Consider the following 9,877-nt stretch of genomic DNA (forward strand, 5'->3'; position numbering starts at 1 on the left):
TAAAGGAAACTGTGCATACCTCAGTTTTTCACCGTAAGGTTCCTGGGAATAACATTCTTAATGTTGAAAGAAGCAAAGCTCCGTTCATTATAATATATGGAGAAAAAAGTGCTGAGAGTTGGAGCGGCCAGACACATGACCCTCCTCCTATCACAAAGTGGGCTCTGGAATGTTATGTAGAGAACGCTCTGCAGGACACAGAAGGCTCCACACCATGGTCTACATTTTATGCAGTGGAGTAAACATTGTGATGTCCAGCAGAGAGCAGATAGTGATATTCACTCTGTATTATAAATAGGTTCAGTTTCGTTCAGTTAGGGTTTACATTTATTATAAATTCCTACTGCTGCGAACAGACCGGGGGGAAATGCAAAACAGGATCGCCATTGACGCAAACAGCAATGAGATACTGTACTGAGGGACCCAACAGTGTGGAGAATGCTGTAAAAATTACTTATTGCAGAATTGGATGAATTATTATGGAATTCAGGAGCCAATCTGTCCAATCCAGGAGCCAAAAATATATTTATTTTGTAGGCACCAGCTCCATTGAAAGCCTCAAAAGATGTTTACTCCACCTGTAACATTGGGTGCCTGGCTCCTGGGATTTGCCCGGTCCTGACTTAGGGGTAGATTTATAAAGCAGTAGGGGTCCATTCACGCCAAAATCTACCGACCTAAAAACGTACATCAATGGGGGTCCGTTAACTTGCAATTTCATACTCCGATGACATCTGTTGCGTTACTTTTTTATTTCTTTATTTGTTTTTTGCCAATCTTTATTTAAAATAACATGTCCTGAGTAGACAAACGTCTATGTATTTTTTTTTCTCTACTTATATTGCATTCACATGCATTTTTCATGTGATGCGTTGCACTTAAACAAATTAGAACAAGCTCTTTTTTTTTCAGTGCACTTTCAGCGTTGTGAAATGGTCTTATTTACACCAAACCATTTTTGGGTTTTGAACGGATGCCAATGGATCTGGTGTAAATGGGACCTAAATGTGACATTCACCAAACATTTACCGCAGATGTATCTTCCTGGTGTGTGTGTTTAAAGTTCAACTGCATTGGATATTTGGTGAATTTCACATTCACTGCTTTATAAATAGGTCCCTTATTTACTGCTGCCCCACTTTGCTGTATTTAGCGACTCCTTGACTACTTGTAAGCCACCTTTTTTTCCAATAGAAAGGAGTGTGTTCACATTTGAAGGGTAACCATTCTTTATTTTTTAAAAATGAAGTTAATTTCTGCATTTACATTACATGAGAAGTAATATTTCGACAGAGATTTTGTTCATGGCAAAATATTAAAACGTACCGTCTATTCAAGATACTGTAAATTTACTTCCCCTGCCATTGTCATACTGTCACATTATTTCAAACACAATGGTACTCAACAGTACAAAATTGCAACACTGCTCAACTTTTGATAAAAAACAAGTGGCAACTAGCTATTAAAGAGACCTAATATGGTTCATTCACTGTATTATCACAGTTCTACAGTAAAAGGTTGACATTGCACTGACTTGCAGAGCACACATTCACAATGTTGCCAGGTTTCTTTATTTAAAGCTTGTGTAAGAGAAAGTGGAGGCGTTGCCCTTAAAGAGGAACTTCTTTGTGATCTTACAAATGACAACAAAGGCACCTATAGAAATGTTTAGTAAGATGCTTCTAGATAGTTGCCGGCTTTTTCTTCTTTGCATACCTAATTTTTATTTTCCTCCCCATTCTTCTCACGGTGGCTATTTTTACTAAAGGGAGATTAATTCAGCTCCCTTTACTTCCTGGAACTCTGGCTCTGCCTCCTGGAACATGCAAAAGTGCACATCATCTGAGGGAGGGGGACCCTTTCCCTAAATTCTCACAAAATTTAGCAGTTTACAGATGAGATTTGCCAGGAAGGTACTGGTGATGTATCCTTCCCAGAATGTATCTGTAAGGTCCAGGGCTACATCGCCAGTGCCTCACTCAACCATGGAGTAGGAACCCAATAACTGTAAGTAAAAGCAGAAAATGTTCAATGAATGTAAGATGATTTCATATCAGCATTCAGAGCTGCAGGCCAATGTGATGTTTAGTGAAAGGGGGTAAAGGTCCAATTTAAGAACCTTTCAGATCCCAAATATCATTTTTCTACCATGTCTTATCTTTATTTGCACTGGTGAGGAGGGTTCAGGTTATAAGTTGTTATTTATTGCAACAGGAAAGCTGTGAAATCTCTCTACTGAGACGCAGACTGCAACAAATGCATTCTTCTTTAACCACTTCATTCCCCAGGCCTTTTTATCCCTGAATCCCCTAGGAGTCCCTGAGTGTGTTTTTTAGTTTTGGAGATGTCTCGGTTTTGGATGCTATTTTATTGATGTATTTATTAGGGCTGCAACAACTAATCGACATAATCGATTATTGAAAAAGTTGTCAACTTTTTCAATCATCGATTAATCGGCTTCCGATTGGTCGGCCCTGTTCACGGCTCCACACACACTGCGCGCCGCACCTCCCTCCCACCTCACGCTCGCCGCCGCCAGACCCGCCCGCATCCACACGCCGCACCTCCTCCCCGCCTCACGCTCACCGCCCGACCAAATTCACGAACGGCACAGGGAAGCGGGGAGCAGAAGTGAGGAGCAGGTGTGGGCGGATGACAGCCGCCGATATATAGGCCCGATCTCAGAAACAAGTTGCTGGAAGACTGCTGCTCAGGTAAGCCTGCACTTTCCCACACATGGTGCTCTATAATGTATTGTTGGGATTTGTATTCCTTTACACTGTATGTATAATGTATTGCTGGGATTTGTTATATTCCTCTATAGCTGGTGGTATTCTGCATTGCGCTGTATAGAGGACTACAAATCCCAGCAATAATATATTATATAGCACAATGCGGAATACCACCTGCTATAGAGGAGTACAACCAATCCCAGCAATAATACATTATACAGCGCAATGCAGAATACCACCAGCTATAATGTACTATTGCTGGGATTTGTTGTATTCCTCTATAGCTGGTGGTATTCTGCATTGTGCTGTATAATGTACTATTGCTGGCTTTTGTAGTCCTCCATAGCCGATGCCATTCTGCATTCATTGCTGTATAATTTTACACTTTTCATTTCACTATATTGCACACCACACTTTTTTTTTCTTTTTTACTTCCAGCGCTCCAAGCTTGCTCCTGTGATGGACTACAATATCAATACAAACTAGTAGTCCCATCACTTGAGCCATTTTTTAAAATGTATTTTATTTTTTATCCGATTAATCAAACTTAATAATCGGCTAACGAATCGATTTTGAAGATGATCGTTAGCTGCAGCTCTAGTATTTATTACAGGTATTTCTATAGCACCAACAATTTACACAGTGCTTTACATACTGCACATTCACATCAGTCACCGCCCTCGAGGAGCTTACAATCTAAGGTCCCTATCACTTTGGGGTGTGGGAGGAAACCCAAGCAAGCACGGGGAGAACATGCAAACTCTTTGCAGATAGTGTTCTGGCCGGGACACAAATCAGGGATGCCCAGTGCTGCAAGGCAAAAGCCCTAACCACTACGGTTATATCTTTTATGTTTTGTAGTCTACACAAATGTATTATACATTGTTTTTTTCATGACAGATGGGGCTTTAATTAGGTTGCCAATTTAAATACATGTATTAATATTTCCTTGGTATTGGGAATAAATAGTAGAAACATTTATTTTCCTGTAATTTTTCCCAACACACCATTTATGTAATTTGAGCACCCCCATATAGCTACCCCAACATATAATCAACAAAGTCTGCTGAATAAAATGGTATCACATAACTGAGACTTTTATTTAACATAAAAGAACGGTAAAGCGCCAAGTGAGCATTCGCATTTTACTTTAGGAGAGATGTATTCCCCTTTCAGGGCTACACTGCAACGCACACAGTGGGAACATAAAACAGTTTATGTAACTTGTTAGTGTAACATTAAAATAAGATTAAGTCAGGGGGCGGCGAGTGCACAAATTTGCACGACGGAGACTTCTTCGCAGGCTTCCAATCACTAAAAATTAAATGGAAATGGCACTCTGTTACGTAAGCATTTGATGCTTGCACAGTAAATGCAAAAGTGATCCAAGGCTTTCATGGAATATTGAACCGATATTGAACTGATACCGAGTATTTGGGAGAGTACTCGTACTCACCCACATGCTCCAACACCTTCGCTGGTACCGGAACTTCCGGTCAGAGGAAGAGCCCCCTGACCGTCAGTGCCACGAAGGAACATGGAGCCTGCTTCCTAGCCAATCAGGCTTCCTGATTGACCGGGAAAGCCGGCTCCATGATGTTTCGAAGCTGGCTCGATCCTGATTGGCTGGGAAGCCAGCTTCCAGGGCCAATCAGTATTGAGTCGCCAAAAATCATAGAGTCGGCTTCCCAGGCAATCAAAAAGCCGAGCTGCGGGTAATGACACACCGCCCGGCTTCCTCATTGCCTGGGAAGCCGGCTCCATGATAGCGGACGTACCGGTATCAGTACTCGGTATCGGCGAGTACCGAAAGAAAATTTTGGTTCTAGTACTCAATACCGAAAAACCAGTATCAGTGCATCCATACTATAAACCCAACCCTCACTGACCTATGTAGCTGCAGACACCGTGGAGTAATTAATTTGCAAATTTTGCTGCAAATACACTTTCACTTTAATTTACTTTTACTAGATAATTTTTCTCCCCCCTCCCAGCTTAAGAGGCAGCCTGCCAGCCTTCAAATCTGCAAACACAGAGTAGGTGTACAGGAAGAGAGGTGGCAGAATGCTGAGACTAGACTTAAAGCAGAACTCTTGAGGTGAGTGATTTTCACTCAACCTCATAGTTCGAGCCGACGTGTGACAATGAAACTGTCACACGTCGGATCAATAGATCGGGGAGTGAACGCATACCGTCGCTTGCTCACTTCTCGATCATCTCCCTGCAGAGATCCATGACGGTCACTCATGGCTCCCTGCAGGGATTCCACCCTCCCCTCTCCGATCCTTCAGCGCTGACTGGCGGAAACGGACGGGGGAGGGGGCGGGTACAGCTGGCTCTGCCTCTAGATAGGCAGAGCCAGCTGTCACTCACGCAGCTGGGTGGATCGACAGCAATGTCGGGATCCGTCCCACCTGTGGCGGTCTCAGTATACCGCGAGCTTTAGCTCGCGATATACTGAGCTTTGGGTACCGGGAAGACGCAAGTTTATGTCCTCCAGTGACCCTTAGGAGAACTATGGGGAAAAACACTTACCCCGTAGTGCTCCTTTAAAGTGACACTAAACTCAGGAGTTAATACATTCAAGTACCTTAACTATTAACAAAAATGTATCTTATTTGTGTATCACTCGGCTGTAGATCCTCCAATCATCTCTGAACTGGTGCTGACACTGTCCTTCCTTCTGGAGGGGGGATACTTTTGTTCCCCATGGTCCCTGTGTGTGTTGTAAACTACTCACTGCTCCAAGCGTCCTCCTGGGATGGACTACAATCTCAATACAAATTAGTAAACTAAACATGAGATTGTAGTCCATCACAGGAGCGAGCTTGGAGCGGTGACTACTTTACAACACACACAGGGATCATGGGGAACAAAAGTAGCCCCCCTCCAGAAGGAAGGACAGTGTCAGCAACGATGAGAATTCCATATTCATTTGTCCACCCCTGCTGTAACCATACGATAAAGGCGGATTGGTTGTCATGGATTACTGCACAGAACTTTAAAGTCCATTTCTTCTTTGTAAGCGAATAGCATGTATTGTAGTAATGTAGAGGTGCAGTGATGATGTATACAGTACATGTGCACATTTTCATGACTCACGTTGCAGGCTGTCTTCATTTTTTTATGAAGTTTTTATTAGGCCTGAATCCTAGAAATTCAAAATGTTCTCCACAGGAAACTCAGTCTAACACCAGGGTTGGCGGTAAAGTAGAATTACAACAGCTCTCCCCCTTCCTGTTATTCATTGTAACACGATCAATAAACAGCAGCTCTGCCTTTGCACACAATACACTGTCTGGGGGGTTGCCACTAAGAATTACTAATGAATAGGGGGCGGGGGCTTAGGGGGAGAGTGTTCACTTGTACTATACACACATTACTTGCAAAGCACAATTGCAGCTATTTCCATGAAGATGTGAAGAGGAAAGCTAACAAAAAATGTAAGTTTTTGTGTTCGTCTACAGCAACAGCATATGCCTGCTTCGTGTTCACTCGGTGTACATATGCTGGCATATGTTTTCTTAAAAATACCTCAGCCTGTTACGTCTAGAATTAGAAGTTCACTAATGCTCCTAGACCAATGATATCAGTAGTGTTTACTGGTAACTGTACACTTTAAATCGTTATATGCTGCTCCCACAGCAGCAATGCCTATGCAGAGAAAGTTGAAGTAACTAAATGTTCATGTCTTGTCATCTCATGTGAACCTATGTCTCTGCCATGTTGGACTAAAGTTTTATATTGTAAAACAAAATAAAAAAATTCTTGATTGAAAAAAAAAATACCTCAGCAAAGGTAGAAATGGGCTTTATGTTCTTGGTGGATGAATGACAGTAAATATTTTCATTAAATGATATTTGCAATTCTTATGCTGAATCTCTGAATGTTCTACATCAAAAATTAAAGACTCCTTGCTTCTCTGAGGTATTACTGAATTTGAAAACTCTGTTACATTCCTATCTGGGCATGGTAGTGTGTGTCACTGACATTTCTTACAGGTCAGAATTGCTACAGCAGATGCTGTGAACGGTGCGTGTTTCTGTACCGCCTGCTGTTTGTGTGTGTAAGGGGGTTAACTATGAAGTTAAAGGAGAACTATGAGGTGAATGATTTTTACTCAACCTCATAGTTCGAGCCGAAGTGTGACAATGAAACTGTCACACGTCGGCTCAATATATTGGGAAGTGAGCGAACACATACCGTCACTCGCTCACTTCTCGATCCTGTCCCTGCAGAGATTCCACCCCTCCCCACTCCGATCCTCCAGCGCTGACTGGCGGAACGGACGGGGGACGAGGCAGGTACAACTGGCTCTGCCTCTAGATAGGCAGAGCCAGCTGTCACTCACGCAGCTGGGTGGATCTCGACAGTTCTTAGCCCTTGCAGTGCCGGGGTAGCCCCACTTAAATGCTCATTTTTGTCTAGATGCTAAAAAAAAAAAAAAAAGAGAGAGCTATATTCACCCTATCCTTGGAGGTGGCTTGCTCTCAGACCAGCTCCCGGAGCCTCTCTCCCACTCTGCTGAAGTGGTCTAAGGTCCAGGAGTCATCATATTCTATACACAGTGTATAGGACGTGAGCATGCCAAGGGACATACCATTGCTGGAGCAGAGAAGACAGGCTTCAGGGTGCAGAGTAGCAGCCAGCCAGCTATGCAGTTCAGGCGAGTATAATTTTTTTTTAACACCTAGATTCTCGTTCCCATCAAGCGCTAGACCCGTCCCAGCAGCCACTCTCTGCCAGGCTCTTGCAGTCTAAAGGACCTGTGACGTCATCACATGTAATACAGGTCTATTACATGTACCACAGACAGAGTGGAGGAGGGGAGAGATGAGTGGTCCCTGCTGCAGGAGTGAGGATCGGGTGAGTGTATCGTCTTTATTTTTGCCCCTAGAAAAAAATGAGCACTTAACCCCTGCAAAGCGGATGTAGCCCCACTGCAACGGTTAAGAGAAAATTTGCAGTGAGTTCTGCTTTGAATGCAACAGCGCTATATATGGGGTCCCAATACCTTTAACGGTGAGATACATGTGGAAGAGAAAAAAAAAAAAAGGACCACATGTCTAAGCTGAGGAGGTCTGAACCAAAAAAAAAGATCAGCTCCCTTCATTAAATAGTAGTTTTTCCTTTTCTGCTCAATGCAAGCTGTGCCGTCAATCAGCATGGAGTGGTGGAACAGGAGGGCAAACCTACAACATGCCCCAGGGTATCAGAACCCCGGACTGCAGATCAGTTGGATCTCCCACTGCAAAGAAAGAAAGCTTTGAGCACGGAGGATAAAAGAAAAGCGATCACAAATTTCATTGAAGAAGTGCGACACTTGTAAACAACATTCTGCTTTCGCAAAGCACAGTCTGTTCACTGATACGATGCTAAAAGCAGAAACTCTATTTGTTTTGCTTAAACAGGCGACACTATTATCCTCAAATCTTATTTATTTCTTTTTTACAAACATAGAACTAGGCTTCCAAAAAAAAAAACACACTGCGGATAAAGCCAGCTACCTTCTTACACATCACAGCCTGGATGAAAGAGATGGAAGGTGCAGGTATGATACAATTTAAACCTCGACTTGCACCAATTTCCTGTCCGATGCAGCGATTTGTTTTCTTTGTAGGCTAATTGGTCATTTTGGTCCCTAAAATGGTAATTTTAAAGGAAATCCACCAGGTATGGTGGCCTTGAATTATAACGCATACCCAGAGGCTGGAGTATTGGTGCAATGAAAGGCAGAACTGGCCACCGTTCTATGTCTATAGCCCACAGGCACCCAGCCACTGTTCCTCACCCTCCCTGGGTCTACGGCATGAATATTGGGCTGTCAAATTTCCCCTAAACAAAGCCATGAATATAACATGGCTGTTATATATATAGCTGAGATTGGCTTACTCAGACTAGGGAACGGGGTGAGCACTTGGTGGGTCATTGACTCAGAGAGCCTAAATAGAAACTTATGTTAATTATCATATAGGGGGTCCTGTGCAGACTCCACTGCTGAAGTTTTTAATTATCCGGTGATTGCAGGGCGAGGATCAACATGATGTTAATAAAAAATGCTACTAATAGCAGATTGCTGGCAAGCCTATGTATAGAAATTAAATCCCATCTATTACGTAGGCGTCTTTGTCTTCACGCTCCGAAGATCCATATGCATGCCAATACAACACTGATTCAGCTTATTTGCTCGATCAAGATAACAAATACAGTCACATTGTTTCCTGCCTGAAAGCTACCGAATGAAGCCAATACTGGAAAAACCTTTTTTTTTTAGTAGTTGACTGACGTACAAGCATCTGATTCTGTCTGCATTGCCCAATTTCCCATTTTATGTCAATGGTTATATTGCAGTAACTTCAGAATTATTGCCAATATTGCGAATGACCAAAAAACAAAGAAAACAGATGCTGGGGGTTTCCAACTAGTATTAAGAAATGAGCAGTGTTATTATAGAACACAGGGGATCATAATGTACATCTGACTGCATAGGAGAGTGGGGGGATACTGCAGGGCTGGCCAACCTGCAGAGAGGGGGGGAGATGGGGGCACCCAATGAGCTTACACAATTAAGCTTGCCTTCATGTAGCTCAATCTTCACAGGCACAGCAAAAGAAAAAAAAGACCCCAGCAAGGTCTTTCTATCAAAATAACCTTAAAATGGTCCGGAGGTCATTTACTCACCACATTTCCCTTCCAAGACAACAGAAGATCGCTATCTAGCCTCTGCGGACCCAGATAAACACACGCAAGGCACTACTGTGAGCTGCAGAACTATTAAAGCGTACACACGATTTACAGGTTAACCAGATCGCTCCGATTTATAGATTCTTGTCGTAAGAGACACAAATCCATCAAATAAAAACTACAGAACGACGGCGGACGGAATTCAAATCTAAAAATTAAAAGAGGACGGCTGCATTTAAAGACGTTGTCGGGAAAATTATAACAGGCCAGATTTAAGATCGGTTTGTGTGTAGCGTGGCTCATGCTATGTCAACGGCGCCTTATGGCACTTTGATACTCTGTTGGGCTACGACCTGATGATCTTTGAATGTCCAGAAGATAATTATGAACCCATTGTATAGTTTTGCTTAATATATTAAAGCAAAAAAGGACAAAAAAATGCAGTTTAGCAAAAGGCATAT

General features: G+C 42.7%; 1 protein-coding gene across 2 annotated transcripts in view; it reads right to left on the reverse strand.

The window, feature by feature from the left end:
- Positions 1 to 9,877, reverse strand: part of VSNL1 (visinin like 1) — a 122,467-nt gene that overhangs the window by 111,588 nt on the left and 1,002 nt on the right. The window lies entirely within an intron of this gene.

The sequence above is a fragment of the Nanorana parkeri genome, unplaced genomic scaffold, assembly GCF_000935625.1.
Source record: "Nanorana parkeri isolate BGI_ZX_2015 unplaced genomic scaffold, ASM93562v1 scaffold53, whole genome shotgun sequence".
Taxonomy (NCBI): Eukaryota; Metazoa; Chordata; class Amphibia; order Anura; family Dicroglossidae; genus Nanorana; species Nanorana parkeri.